Here is a 14,329-nt window from a genome sequence, read left to right as displayed (position 1 = left end):
ATGCCCGGGAAAAAATTCCTCCATGTATCATGTGTAACGGAGTCTACTTATCCGTATTTTTGCAAGCATTTTTTAATCGCGCCGTCGGGGGTACGCGTAGCCAAATCATGGACCCGAACTTCTACAGCGCTGTTCTCGATGTATACGGGAATGCTATATTTAACATTGCCGCATTCGGCGGTGTGCTGCATGTTGTTTCGCGAGGCGAATGACTCAGTTTGGTTAATGTTGTTGAACGAAATCAGCACGCAATGTTTGATATGATGCATTTGTAGGGTTTTCACTTCAGCCAGATTGAGTTCCATCTGCACTTTTAATAACTGTTCCACTTCCCGAATGGCTGGTCTTACGGGGCATTTTGAAAAATCAACAGCAACACAGTTCGGCCGCATCTGGGTTGCTTTTTGCTGGGCACCGTCACTCATCACTATATCGCAGGACGATTTTTTGCTTCTGCTCAGGGCGAGATGTGAAGACAAACTGATAAATAAATTAATATTGTACTAAGCCTATTAAAATTATTTCGAAAATCTACCTGTTCCATTCTTTCGAATCGAACTGGCGGAAACAGGTAGGTTTTTGAAATAATTTTAATAGTCTTAGTAAAACATTAATTTATTGTGTATGGTAGACGACATGGAGGTTAGTGAGATGGATTCCTCCTCCTCACAGGTGCAAATTTCTCTACTGGTTCCACTCCCTTTACTTATTCAAGAATCAAATTATATCCTCCAGGCTCTTCCGGACCTTGGCAAGATTTCCTCAGAAAGCTTAGCCACTAAATACGGAGCAAATTGCACGGGATTCGACTTCATTATTTTCTGCTATTGAAGAGATCGCGAAAGTGTACAAGATAAACTTCGCGTTAGCATTGATAACCTTAGACAAGCTGACGATGCAGCATCCTGCGAGCTCCTTACGAGAGAGTAATGCGTATACTGTGTAGTAATTAGTATACTTTCCACGATATAGAAATGAACGCCCTACTTAATAAATGAAGATACTTGATTGTAAGCAATTCTGCCCATATATGCATAAGAGTCCCATATTGAAAAACAGCAATCCGAGAAAAACGCTGTTCAAGATTTACATTTTTCATTGAGCCTTATGGATGGGACAACAATGTTTTGGTATTTTTTTCGATATTTTCTGAACAAACCTGGTAAACTGATTTGTGCAATATGATTCAGTGGTGATACAGAATACAATCCAACAGATATCTCATTTTCGACAAAAATCCATATGGGACTCTTATGCTTATATGGGCAGAATTGCACCCAGTATGACGAAGGAAAAAAAACAGTTTAGGGGCCGTACACAAATGACGTAGCTTTTTTCGGCGATTTTTGAACCCCTCGTAGCATTTGGGCACAAAATTCTATCCTCCCCCTCGTAAATAACGTAGCATTTACCTATCCCTCCCCATCCTCCCATGCAAAACGCCCGGGTGATGAAAAAAAAATCACATGTTTTTCAATTATTTTAAATACATGTCCTTTCAAAATGTTTGACGACTTTTATCAACATTTTCATTATAACAGCAAATTGCGTGCAAAATAAGCCCATTTCATCACAAATATAGTGTTGATAGTTTTGTTTTGAATTTTATATATCAAGGCGAGCATAAAGAGGAGTTCTCTCAGTTCTCAATCCTGCATCTGCCAATGATTCTAAGAAGCATACGTTCATCTAAATTACTAAATTTTGTTTGGTTAATTTCGAAGCGAAAATTTAATTCAGCTTCCAAACTAAGTCTACTAGTTAGCAACATTAACTAACTAATGTAGCAAGTTCAATCCGCATACAAAATCTTTTCGTATTTTTGTGAACTTGTAATTCCGCGAATCGCAAAACTTACCTCATAAAAAACCACATCAAAGGTAACTTGTTTGAATTTAAATTCATTTCTCTTGGGAATGGAGGATCATTAAATTGTTTTCTCTAAACAATTGGTTTTAAACTTAATGCTACGTCGCACAACTTCTGACCCTCCCCTCCCCCTCGTCACACTTCATCACAAATTTGGTATACCCTCCCTACCCCCCAAAATGCCACGTCATTTATGCATGGCCCCTTACCGATCATGTGATTAATCTCGTGTAACTTTCACTGGGTCTGCCTTGCCTGGCCATATGCTTATTCATAAAATTTGTCTTCCTTTTTTCGTCTTTGTATCCCTCATGTGATTGTCTTAACCCTTAAATGCGCAATGTTGTTTTAAAACAACATTGCGAAAACCATCTCAAAATTATCATAGTAACGTATTAAAACTGTGAGACAATTGTCAGCATATTTGAAAAAAAAAAATGGTTTGCGCCTTTAAGGGTTAATTGTAAACAGCTTGGCCACACAACCACCTACTGTTCCACTGACTAAGGCACGTTATAGAATCTCATAAAACGTTTACTGCGTGAAAAAAATCGCATGAGCTCTTTGAATGTCCTATATGTACCTAAGTTGTGCGAGGATAGAATTAAACGATCCTGGAAGGAGAGGTCTAAGCGCTCTTATGCAGAAATGCTGAAAAATGCTACTCCTGAACCCACTGTCCCAGAAAATATTTTTGCCATTCTATTTTCGGACGAGTCTGACACTGATGTAGCGTGCGAAGCTACATTATTTGTTTTACCTGGAGGATTCAGAAAAAGAAAACGGACTTCTTTACCCAAACTACCAAACAAGGGTTTTGAAATCTCTTCTCCAATAGATAAATTGCGTCATGAGATTCAAAAATTCTGGTTCAAAACCGAGTTCAGTCCCTCCTGGTTCTGGAAATGAACAACCCACACAATACGCCATAACTAAAAATAATAAAATTTTAATTTCCTCGGAATCTCAACCAGAAGTAGGATTAATGAAATTTTCTGAAATTGTTCAATAGATTTTCAAAGTATTCAATATGTCTGTACCACTAAGGTACTCGCAATGTTTCTTGCAAAAATTATAACATTTTAAAGCTGTTCCAAAATTAATGTTCAAAACGTTAGGGTGCTTAACCCTGGAATGAAAGAGATGCATATTTGAAGCATTTTTGTAGAACAAATTAATTTGCCAGTAAATCAGCTAGAGATTCCGCAATAGCGATCTAAAAGAAAAATAATCATTTTAGAGCAAAATTGTCGTATAAAAGCCGTTTTCCCATCTTGACACAGATTAATCAGCATGAGCTACCAATAATTACTGCAGGCCTACCAAACTATGCTTTGAAATCTTAACCCTACAACGGTTTTTACACTTTTTCTTTATGTGAAGGGTTTCATAGGGTACATTCGTACCCCAGAACTAATATCGCTCTAATATGTTTGATTTTTTTGAGTTTATAAATACATTGGATCGTTTTATACTGAAATCATTCGTAAAGCAGCTTGTTCAAAAATATCCGTGTTTTATCTATTATAGTATGTAATATTTCATATTTTAAAAAACACTTTCATCCGTAAAAGCAAAAATTACGATAACGATCCAAGCGCATTTTCTAGCTTCTTTGCTGTGGTAGCTTTATTATATCAAATAACAGATTCTATTGTTCAGCAATGTTGAAACTTATACAATTTTACACAAATTTCTCGTTTACTATGTACCGATATTTTGCTTATAAAATATATATAATCAATTTTCCGAATTATGTACACATGACAAAACATCAACGTGAACGATTTTGTGGGGTACATTTGTACCCCAGACAAACTTTAAGCGGGAACTGTTAGGTCGGTCAAGTGCAACAAATAGGTTGCACCTGCTTTAATGAAAGTTTAATTATCAAATTGATTTATGATCAAGATTGCTTGCAGTTAAAATGAACCGTAACAGAATAACGAAGATTGCAAATAGCTCTGGGGTACAAATGTACCCCCAAAAACCCGTTCTAGGGTTAAGTTTAAACTGAGAATGGTACAAAAATGAACATCGAGATAAGCAGTTTTCTGTACCGCGTGTTGTAAATCTTCATTAAAATCAATCAGTAGTACTAGTAGTAATTCATAAGCTGGTTTTCTTGAAGATTTAGTATACGTTGAGGAAATAAACGACTCGTTTCGTTGTCAATATTTGCATATTACTCTGTTCGATCTTAAACGACAGCAATGATCATGCTGAAAAAATAGTATCAATTTGATTGTTGTATGACAAGACTTATCATACATTAACATATACATAAGTATAATCAATCGTGACGGTTATAGCGGTTTTAGAATCACTTCTTATTCGAAGAAGTTGCTGATCAGGCATACTTCCATTAATGTATCAATATCTAGCTTAGAACAATATGATAAAGCTTTGTAATATGGAGAAAAAAATTGATTGCCCCCACCGGAATACCTACACTGATGAAGTTACGGTTGAGATATTGATCAATTACAAAAATGTAGACAAACTTTCAAGGTTTGAAAGCATTTTTACAATGTTTTTTAAGAAAAATTTGTAATGAACATGTACCTTTTTTGGTGCAAGGACAAAAAATTATTGATATTTGTTTTGTGCGGATTTTGTTCAAAAATGTCTAAACAAATAAACTGCTTACATGCAACATTTTTTCTCAAGGATGGAAATTTTTCATAAATCGCATTTGCGTAAACTCCAGATGCTTTTTTAGGAAATTAAATTGTTCTACAGGTGTCCCAAATATGCATAATTTTCATTATACGGTTGAGCACCAGGACTTTTCGAACATCGATTTTTGGGACAACCTACTGCTCAACGGATCATCCTTTTTGCGATAGATACTGAACTGAAAGATTCCATCACTGCTTCATAGTGGAATTGCAACAGTATCATTCCCAAACCTTAAAAATGTTGTTATATAACTAGAAAAGCGCTGATTTTGCTTCATGCGAAACATGGATTACTTCATCAAATATTAATTTCAACATTATTCGCTTTGACTGAGATATCCTGTATGGAAAAGTGCTTCTAGAAATTAAAAAGTGCTATTATTTCTATAGAATGAACATCTTACTTGCTGACATTGAGGCTATATCTGTTCAAATACCTACGCAAAACCAAAAAGCATGATAATACACTTGATTGTTTAAGTCATTAATTGTTGTCACTTATGAAAATCTGGCTGTTTGTAAAGAAAAACCGAGCTATATACTGCGCAGTTAAATTTTTGAGCACAGCAAGGGAGAAAATTATCCAGCTGGAAAAAAATGAAAATTTTCTTCTATGAAGTGGGTATGGAAGACTAGATTGTTACCGGTGGTGATTAGTACATCATGGTTTGATTAGTTTTTTTTTGTATAGAAACAAATACCCAAAAAAGACACACGTTGAGTATGCACATACTGTTTCGAAGTGCTGTGTATCAAAGATTCCTAGCTCTGCAATAAATAATTAGTATACCTAGTGATACTGAGTTGTGGTGTGTCACATTCTCCCCGATCAGGAATGAGATAAAACTTCGCGGTAAAGCATTATAGTCAAATGAAAACTGTGGCAAAATTGGGCCATTATACTGGTTTTGTAATTATCTTCGACATTACATGCATGTAAACCTGAAATAAAAGTGGTTAAAATTGAATTCGAGATGGGGTTCAATGAAAAACACTTCATATCTCCGAAATGTCTAAAAAAAATCAATTCTTTGAGCAAAGCTTAGCAAAAGCTACCATTTTTTTATAAAATCGATGAGAAACGTTTTTAGGTGCATTTTTTAATTAACGACATGCATAAAATTAAAAAAAAACGCTATTCTATGCCTATTAGGTAGAGATGCACCGAATACTACTATTCGGCTGTCAGCCGAATATTTAATGTTTAATTATTCGGGGAACCGTATATTCGACTTAAGTTAAAATTGGCTGGTATTCGGCCCGAATATTCGGTGCATCTCATCAGTATTTTGTATATACCTATGTATTTTTTATTTTGTTTCATTTAAATATTTCATGAATATTAGACCATTACTTATCATATTTGGCCAAAGGTCGGTTGTTATTATTCGGCGTACTGTATATTCGGCTTAAATCAAAATCGGCTGGCATTCGGCCCGAATATTCGGTCGACCGAATATTCGGTGCATCTCTACTATTAGGTATTTCAAACATTAGCAAATATAGTAATATTAATATTGTGTACCTTTTTGAAGCCGATGTAACAAAAATACTGTTTTCTCGAAAATAGAAAATTGATGAGCACTACACTGCAGCATTGGATTCAAGTAACAGATGACCGTTCACTAAATTTTTACGCATATTACAATCCATAAATTAAACACATTGCAAGCCTTTTATTTGCCAAAATATTAGACCGTTAATAACATATTTGATGTGCACTGAACATCCGATAGGTTGCACCGGAAACGGTAAACTAAATGAAACATCGGTCGAGTAGTCTTATTTATCGATAAATTCTAGTTCCAAGGGGGAACTTCAGTGCAGTGGTGGGGTTAATATGTCCACTATTTACTAGGCATTATCAAATCTATATGCATTGCGCTATTGGACCACGTTGGTCAATCGGAAACCAACAAGTAATTTATATACGATTAGTTGAACCCTATGTAGCAGGCAGGAGCTCTGAGTTTCGTAAGTGTCCTTTATCATCGTAATAGACAGAAAAATGCAATGCACTCACACATCGTAAAATATATACATAAATCACTGGCTAGAGACATGCCAAACCAATGTACAACACAGTCCTAAATTACATTCTACAAACTAAAACTTGATTGTTTCAATGAACTACAACGGCTTAGGCAATGGAATTTAATTCGGATATATGCACACAATTTAGCAATGTTCCTCCAAATGTTTGAACTTGATTTTGTAACGCTTCGAGAATTTGCACTTTTAGAAAAAAGTTTTTGTCTAAACAAGCGTACCTACAGCAATTACAGATTAAACAACAATAAAAGTTACATAAATTTACCAAGTGAGGTTGACCGCGAATAGAGCCCTTATAATAATATCGAAAAAACGCGTAGAGAAGCTAGAAAAATTACATTTTATCTTAACCATAAATTTTATACTTACAAAAATTTAGAAGAATACTGATGAACAATTCCATTAGGACAGTGTTTTTCAACCGGGGGTGAATTCACGCAGGGGTACGGTAGATAGGGAATTATTCCGTGTAAATTTCAACTTGTTATTCTAATATTTCTATCAACTTATTGACCCTATAATTGATTTATTATCACTTGATTATATTTATTATTAGACTCTATAATATAGAGAAAATAATTCGATGAAAATATTAGGAAATTTACCCGGCATAATTCATCATCTGCCGTGCACCTGGGAGTGAATTCATCCCCGGCTCAAAACCTCTACTTTAGGACATTTAGTAATTATTAAGCCTCAAAGAGGTGTTTTTATTCGTCCTACTATGTAAGGGTACCCTACAATCTTACACGGGTAGACAAAACAAATTTCACATCTATTCAACATACAAATTATAAATTGTTATTGTAAGCGTGATATATTTTCTTCATCGATCTCTATTTTCGCGGTACAAACATACGCAAGTAGGGTAGGACGGGGCAAGATAAGCACCCTAAGCTCAATGTTTATTTTCGTCAAAGTTAAAATAAGTGATCCACAAATCTCTGACTTCTGTTTACGGTCTTTTCTAACACCTATAAGTGCGTGATGCTAAACATCATGAGTTGAATTTTTAGTATACCTCGGAGCAAGATGACCATATTCCAAAAACTGTCATATTTTAGAAATGTTTTATAGTATGAGAAACATTTTTCATTAACAAAACTCAAAAAGTGACCGACGACCACTCGATTGAAACCTTGTGCTCTTTCATCGTATTCTATTTTGGTAAAGCATTTGTTGCAAATTTTCAAGTAGATTAATAGTAGCAAATTTTCTAGTAGACAGCCTCCAGCTCAAAAAAAAGCAACAGAAGTAAACAATACCACTTCGTCGTCAAACTCAGTGTATCACTGAATTCCACCCACTGATTCACTAAATTCCACTTAAACCAATTAGTTACTCGATTTCGAGAACGATATATACAGCACAGCTATCAGTAAGATGCAAATTAACTTGAGAAATTGATTAAAATTCACTGCATTACGCAGAAAACAACAACCGATCAGATTCGATACAACAATGACTAAATTAATTTTGCATATTAGAAAACGTTTTTTACCCCTTTATGGGCAGAGTGGTGGCTAACGGGTTTCATACATCCTTGACCTGACGGACGAAGCTATGGTGCCTTAAGCACAGGCAACGCAGCTCCAAGGCCATAATTGAAATGATAAGTTCTGCGTTTGTGATGCATTTTTCCCGGTTGCCAGACGAATACCTGTAATTATTGCTTGTGATTTTCTATGTATGAATCTAATTATGAGTACTGGGTGGCGTGTGCGTGGAAGATGTGTTTTAGCGTTCGAGTCCAGGGGTACATATCTGTTTGGGTTGGCGTGAGTGTTTACTAATTGCGTAATAGTGTGATCGCGAAGGGCTCGAGCGTTTAATTGCTTGCCTGTATTAAACTTCGCGTGCATAAATTCAATTTGAAAATCGTGTGGCTATTCGCATATTCGCGTGTATTCTCGAACGATCACGGGTGGACCGTGAACGTGATAATTATTTTTTAGTGTATGGTAGAGGAACGTGTTGTCTAGTGAATATGAGCGTCATTTTTATTGGTTCAACTGAAGGCATGAGTCTAGGCTGATCGAGAGTAGCGTCTTCCGGACGTAACCGATTCATGATCGCGCGACCGGTGAGTTAATGCTTGAGACCGCGGTTGTAAAGTCATAGGTGTTGAAATGTTCACTTAATTGCCGGGGTGTTTTAATGTTGGCAAAATTGCGGGCGTAAGTATGTGTGGATGATTGAAATTGTATGTTCGCGTTTGTGACCAGGTTTATGTTATCGCGAAGGCTAGGGGCGTTTGTGCGTTTTGGATGAGAGAGATTGTAAGTGTATATGGGAATACGCAATTGATTGTGTTCGTGAGTGTTAGTATGAATCTGACTTAAGATAAGATATAGGAAAAATAACAAGCCGAATTAAAAGAAAAAAATGAAGAGATTAACGTATAACTTGATATGCATCGGTCTGGATCTAGATAAATTGACAGTAAAAATAATTCAATCTTCCAGTCGTCATCCCTTAGCTTCTATTTACCACCTGAAGCACGTGCCGTGTTGCTACTAAATTCTAGGAACCACCAGAATCCAAGGTCTTCAAGCTACAAATCTCTAAGCATAAAAATTGTAGTCTGAAGTCCACTGGAAACCCCACGAAATTTTGCATTATATTTGAAAACTTATATTGTTATTCCTGATTCTCACTTCTTGAAATTTTAGTAATATATTTGAAAAGTTCATACAAATGCTACTTAGATAAATCCAAACCTGCACACACAATTCAGCTCGGTGATTTCCCAACAGATATCTCAGTATAATGAAATTTGTTTGCTGATTTTCAGTGAGGTATTTTCCGAGTCTCAACTATCAAATGCCACTTTTTCTGAGATCTCAGCAAAAAAAAATTGTTTACTGAGATCTCAGCTGTTGAGATTTCGGCAAAAGATGCGAAAAAACTGAGATTCTGCAGAAAAAATTAAGAGTGCACCAAATCGGCGCTTGTTAGACAGTAAAATCCAAAAAATACACGTCTTGCGTGAGCACTAAACAACTGACTGGCATAAATTCCATTGGCATAATGGTTATTTAACATAACGGTCGTTTGGCATGATAATCATTTGGCATAAGCCATGTGGCACACATTAAGCGAAGACAAGTATTTTTATTTAGATATAGCGTAATCCAGGTTTATCCCAAAATATTTCTCAATGTATGAAATATTACTAAATATGCAGGTTTTTTGAACACGCTCATTTTGCGCAGAGGGTCTAGGAGTAAATCTCCTACTACTGTTTGATTGTTTATTTTCAACACAAATTGTAATGCTTAGCAACTAAAGTGATATGTGATTGAAAAGATCACAAAAAAGGTTTTCGATGACTTATTTATATTTACACAGAGAAAATGTACATTGAACCTAGGGCGCTCATCTTGGCAAATCATTGTAAACCTTACCGTGCCATATTTCGAATCGCCATAACTTGCGATTGTCTAAAAGAAAATTAGATAATTCTCGGATACCGTCATCTGGGGTTACTTTACACCACGGGGGCTACAAAAGCAAAACAGTATTATTCGCTGGTTTAGCACAAATGTAAAAATTAAATTGTAAATAATTTGAGGATAAATATAATTTCTTATGATATCAAACTATGAATAGCTTAAACACACTTCATGCAAACCAATGCAGATCATCAGATGAAAAAAAAAGCTTGAGGCCCCTATTTTATGCAATGATTTTTGTTTGGGTGAAAACACATATTTTCAAGATGCTCAAAACTTTTGTGCGAAATGAGCGTACGGGGTTATTCACACTCCCTATTCCATCAACCACCGTACAGCGTCTTGCGGCTGCGCACATGATTGCACACGCCCCAGCAAAGAAAATACATGATGTGCCAAAGGACACCTGTGACTATCCAGATTAAGTTTTAATAGCACAATTTATTTTTTTGCTTCTTAGGGAGTTTTTCCAATAAATATTTCACAACATAATTCCATCTCAGAAAAAAATTAACGGTCTGATTTGCTCCGTAGGGAGGTCCGAATTACCCCTACATTGTAAAAACATGGAAAAACGTAGCGCTGTCATGGAATGGTGCAAATGAACTTTTATGGCACCAAAATGTTTGAAATTTTCGCATTCGTGAACAGAAATAAAAAAAGTAAGCATGTGATATAACATTGTTTGCTTTTCAACTTTTCACGATAGATGGTGTCCGATCACATATTTTCGCGGTAAAATATGAAATGATACTTTCGTGTCCAATAAAAAAGTGTTGAATAACTAATAGTTTCACAAAAAATCACATGAATGATTACATACTAATTAGTAGAATAAAAATACTGTAGTGAGGTGGAGAAATAATTGCTGTGATAAATTAATTGGTATCCCTGCACTTGGTTTATAGCGAAGTTTGAAGCCGCGAAATTCCATACTGTCAGCAACTTTTCGCAATTTCTTGAATGGTGAAAAGGATGAAAACGATATGCAATAATCTGCTTGTCGTGAGAATGAGTGCACATTTCAACATCTGAGGCGTTCACTCAACCCTTGCCTCAACCGCGTTTTTTTGGAAACTTTTTTTTAGTTGGCCGGAAATGTAATTCAAACAAGTGATTGTTAATTGGGCTAGATTTCATAGTATATTCAAAATCTGTTTCTCGAGCGACGTATGTAAGATTTACTTTTTTCGTCGCATTTTTTTTAGAGTAATTTTGTGTCTATTGTTGACATTTTCAACGTTTTTAATGAAAGTGTGCCATTTTGCGAAAAATCTGAATATCAAAAAATTCTACGCTTACTATCATTCTAAAGAATCAAAAAACCTTTGTTTTGAGTCTAGATCAAGATTGTTACTATCCGCGCCTTATAGGACGCAAGACTGCAACGCAAACGGTGTCTATATGAAAAATTCAAACTTGAATAATTCGCAAATTTTTCCAAGACTTGCAAAAAGTACGGTATAAATAATTTATCGAATATTGACGCCAGATAGTCGATTAAGCCTTGTACGTTAGAAGTAATATTCTTAGCTGTAACACAGACGATCAATTTAAGGACGATACAATATTTATAATCATAGCCGTATGTTGTTTCTTTGAAAAATGAAGCAACATTTGCATGTAAGCCGATGTATTGAAAAAAAATCACCTCGAACCATTATTATGAAACAATACTGGAAGAAGTCGATAATGATGGGGACAATATACCGAATTATATACAATGTGCATGTTGGAAATTCATTTGGTCTAGAAGCAATTGATGAGTATGTGTAATGAAATAGATCTTTGGAAATGTTTGACATTTCATCAATGTGACCCAAACAAATCGTTGCCAAGGTACATCCGTCGTATACTTTATGTGCTAGACCACTTTTATCTGTCTGCGCTTAATGGAGGGGAAGACAATTATCCATGCTATGAAGTTGAATGATACACACAAGTGCATAATTTATTAGTAAATGCAGGTAGTACATATCGGAAGCGGATATACTCAGTAGATACTTTAAGCTGCATTGCTTATATTAGCAAATAATCACCAAGGCGTATCCCCGATCAGAATGGCCCAATAAATTGAAAGCATACGTATTTAATTATATATGTATATTAAATCATGTAATAGTAATGTTAAAGATAATATTTACGATACTTTATCCTGAAACTGTCTAGTAGTCCCTTTCGCTATCGATTTGCAAACTGTACATATTCATACGTGCAAAAAGTGCACTCTTTTGCATAAAAATCCGTAAAGAAAAGTAGCATTAGTAGCTTTTTGTTTTAATTTTAACTTCAATACTGCTCTATACCTGTGTTTAGATTTATTATCGGCTTTTTTCATTTTTATATTGGTTGAACAGTGTACACTGGGCAGTGTGATAAAGAAAAAAACATTATATCCAAGTTTAAGTATTTCGGCCGGTGAAACTCGTTTAACCTTTTTCCATATGATACGGTCTTGTATCCCTTTGAAAATCGATTTTCTGATTGAGGCGTGCATCAATATGTATGTTATATGTGTTTTGTATGATATGTCTGAACAGAACTTTTTGTTAAATGAATGATTCAATGTCCCCATAGGCTCTACTATAATTTACTTCTTTTCTAACTACCAATTGTTCCGGAGTTATGGATTGATGGAATCAGGAATCAGAATATATTGGTGTTGTGATATTGGAGCGATGTAATGATGGCGAGACGCAAATGATAATAATATAAAATACTTTACTAATTTAACAAATATAAAATGCTTCGAGCAACTTTCGTTGCATGCTTGCACTCGCTTTACCACAAACTAAACCTCGGCGTCAGCTCCGGTCACCACTACCGGCGAAGGCGTCTGTCAAACTAACGGCTGTCAGTTGGAGAGTCTATGAAGTTGAGTGGTGACAAGAGGTCCTGCCAACACTTCCCCCTTTAGTAAAGGTGATATGGTTCATACCTCACTGGCGGTCTTCGAAGTCTGGAAGCCTGGCGAGTATGAATCGATTCTTGCTGTGGGTTGTTACGAGGTGTACGTGTGCGTCGACGTTGACTGGGACATTGCAAGTCCTCCATAAGTTCGGTCGGCAAGACGAAAGGTGTTTCGGTTTCCGACTCGGGTGTTACACTGTTCAGACCACAACCGTCTAAGAGTATAGCTAGTGGCACTTGTGGATTTTTTACTGCTTCTGCTGTTTGTTCCTCATGCTCAGCTTCGTGCCAAGTCTTCATTTGGTTGCAGCGTGATCTGATGAGATCATGTTTCGATGGCAGCCAGATGTTATACACGACACTACCTATTCGCTCGATCACTGTTCCTGATTGCCAGCTCCACTTGTTGTTCCGATACACCCTTGACCCAGACCAGATTTTGCAAGTTGTAGTTCCGTTCCTTGGTTCCGTGCTTCCGGTTGAACTGTTTTTATTGATCAGAATTCTGGATCTTGTGCGATGGAGTTGGCCTACGTAATAATTCTAACGATATGCGCACTAGTCTACTAAAGATATGTTCTGCGGGAGATTTACCACCGGGTGCATTTCGACACGGCGTTGAACGATAGCAGAGAAGAAAGGTGTCGATTGCATTGTGATCTTTTTGAGGGACCTTTTAAACGTGTCGAAAAATCTCTCTGCCAATCCGTTTGATTGCGGATGAAAAGATCTGCAGTTCTGCATCTGCAGAAAGTTTAGAACTGGTCACTAGTTAATTGAGGCCTGTTGTCCGTAATCAGCGAGAGAATTGCTGTACTTCACAATCAGTAATACACTCAGGTTTTTTTACGCGGGGGATACGAGCCGGGTAAATGAAAACCGCGTAAATGAAAACCGCGTAAATTTCAAAATCCGCGTAAATGAAAACCGCGTAAATTTCAAAATCCGCGTAAATGAAAACCGCGTAAATTTCAAAATCCGCGTAAATGAAAACCGCGTAAATTTCAAAATCCGCGTAAATGAAAACCGCGTAAATTTCAAAATCCGCGTAAATGAAGACCACTTAAATTAAAGAATCCGCGATAAAGGGAACCTCATTGATGGATACCGCGTAAATTCCAAAATCCGCGTAAATAAAAACCGCGTAAATGAAAACCGCGTAAATTTCAAAATCCGCGTAAATGAAAACCGCGTAAATTTCAAAATCCGCGTAAATGAAAACCGCGTAAATTTCAAAATCCGCGTAAAAAACCGCGTGAAAAAATACCGCTCAAAAAAAAACCGCGTAAAAAAAACTTGAGTGTACTGGTCTTCTTTGAGGGCCATCCTTCATTGACAAACCGAACGACTTGCTGTAGTATA

At 36.2% G+C, this 14,329-nt stretch overlaps 1 protein-coding gene across 3 annotated transcripts in view; it reads right to left on the bottom strand.

Annotated features, from left to right (window-relative positions):
* Window positions 1-14,329, bottom strand: part of LOC131690219 (heterogeneous nuclear ribonucleoprotein K) — a 60,046-nt gene that overhangs the window by 26,308 nt on the left and 19,409 nt on the right. The window contains exon 1 of one of the 3 annotated variants that reach the window (XM_058975808.1): window positions 6,076-6,228. The exons of the other annotated variants lie outside the window; for them this stretch is intronic. The gene's annotated coding sequence lies outside the window, so the exon portion shown is untranslated. Of the gene's footprint in view, window positions 1-6,075; window positions 6,229-14,329 lie in introns of those variants that run through there. 3 annotated transcript variants of the gene reach the window in all.

The sequence above is a fragment of the Topomyia yanbarensis genome, chromosome 3, assembly GCF_030247195.1.
Source record: "Topomyia yanbarensis strain Yona2022 chromosome 3, ASM3024719v1, whole genome shotgun sequence".
Classification (NCBI taxonomy): Eukaryota; Metazoa; Arthropoda; class Insecta; order Diptera; family Culicidae; genus Topomyia; species Topomyia yanbarensis.
The sequence above is the reverse complement of the archived record's forward strand: the minus strand, read 5'-3'. Positions and strand labels throughout refer to the sequence as shown.